The following is a 1,647-nucleotide window of genomic DNA, read 5'->3' on the forward strand; positions in this document are numbered from 1 at the left end:
CCATCCCCAGAGCCCGCTGCGGACCTGAGGGAGGCCCCAGCCCAGGAAGGCAGGCTTGTGTCTCTGCAGTGCTCTGCCCAGCAGTGCTGCACGTAGGCCTGCTGGGTCGAGAGCCCCTGCCAGCCCTGTCACGCAGGTGTGGGCACACGCACGCAAGTCCAGAGAACAGGGCAGGCTGATCCCCAAGGGTGACAGAGCCGTGCAAACACTCCAGGCTGCCATCACGACGCCTTTTATTGTGCCAAGGCCACGCGTGGTGAGTCCCCCCCCCCCCCCAGATCCCAGCCCTGTTACAAAACCACAAACACAACAGAGGCTCCAGTTCAGGCTGAACCAGGATGGAGAAGCTGCTCTCACAGAAATGAGACAAACTGAAGACACAACACTTATGATATAAAAATGTCCGTGTGGAGAGTGCCGTCGCTGCGGGGAGGCTCAGGTCATGGCCCCGTGGACCGCTGCCAGTCGGAGGCCTGGGCCGCAGGACGAGCCCTTGGAGCGCAGGGGTGTGGAGGGCGCGGGGCCTGAGAGCGTCCCCGGACTGAGTCCATGCCCGGGGCCAGCGCCTGATGTTCACAAGGCATAGAGGCTCACGGCAACCGTGGCCACCAGGAAGGTGAGGAGGGTCAGCACCCATGGCAGCAGCGGCCTAGGGGGGCTGCTAGGGAGCAGGGCCTTGCCTCGGGGCTCCTCCACCGGGCTGGGGTCTGCAAGAGCAAAAGGACGTAGGGCTGGTGATAGAGGCTGGTTATTGTGGTGGCCATCTAACATGGCTGAAGCCCTTAAAACAACAGCTTACCTCCCAGTGACCACTTCCTCCCTCTCCCCCAACCCAGTCCTGGATGGTTTCCTCTCACCCTTCCTACGCACACAGGAGAGGCCCCAGTCAGCTCCTTAGGTGTCACTAAATCTGCCCCTCAAACTCCACCCCAGCAAAAGTCCTTAAAGTCTCAGCTTGCTTTGTCTCAGGTCAGAGAATCTCTCCCCATCTGCTCTTGATGGTCTCCATGTCTTTAGGGTTAATAAAGGCTTCTTGGGCCAGGGAGATGGCTCAGTGGAATAAGTGCTTCCCTGGCAAGCACAAGGGCCTGAGTTCAATCCATTCCGCAAAAAAAAAAAAAAAAAAAAAACCTTTTATCTTTCCTATCTCTTTATGCCACCAAAAAGCCTAAGTCAGCAGGGCCGTGGTCTCACGATCAGGGTCCTGCCTCTCTGGTAGGGTTCCCACTTGCAGAGCCCCACGAGCCAAAGGGTGGGGGACGTAGACACAGGGTGCTGCTTGGCACCTAGAGCCACTCATGGAAAGTTGGCCCCACTTCCCATTTAGTTTTTTGTTGTCTTTGAGACAGGGTCTCACTGTGTAGTCCAGGTTGTCTTGAACTCACTAGGGGACCCAGGCTATCCTCAGTCTCATGGTGATCCTCCTGCCTCAGCCTCCTGAGTGCTGGGTGACAGGCTTACGCCACCACACTGTCCTCTCCTCACTTGGAAGCACTCGGCAGACCAAGTGGTTGACCCTGGGCCAATGCTCCCAGCACTCACCATGCACACGGCCGCTGGTCCGGTGGTGGAGCCCTGGTGTCTGGGGGAGACTCTGGGCCTGGGGCTCTGGGGTGAGCAGCCCCTGCAGTTCCTCAAACAGCTGGA

General features: G+C 58.6%; 1 long non-coding RNA gene across 1 annotated transcript; it reads right to left on the reverse strand.

Annotated features, from left to right (window-relative positions):
* Positions 1-218: 218 nt before the first annotated feature.
* On the reverse strand, positions 219-1,641 carry LOC111814934. Its single transcript, XR_002819786.1, has 2 exons — positions 1,543-1,641; positions 219-707 (listed from the first exon to the last, which is right to left on the reverse strand). It is a non-coding gene; the product is annotated as an uncharacterized LOC111814934 (long non-coding RNA).
* Positions 1,642-1,647: the final 6 nt, after the last annotated feature.

This window comes from Octodon degus, unplaced genomic scaffold, assembly GCF_000260255.1.
Source record: "Octodon degus isolate 3935 unplaced genomic scaffold, OctDeg1.0 scaffold02349, whole genome shotgun sequence".
NCBI lineage: Eukaryota > Metazoa > Chordata > Mammalia > Rodentia > Octodontidae > Octodon > Octodon degus.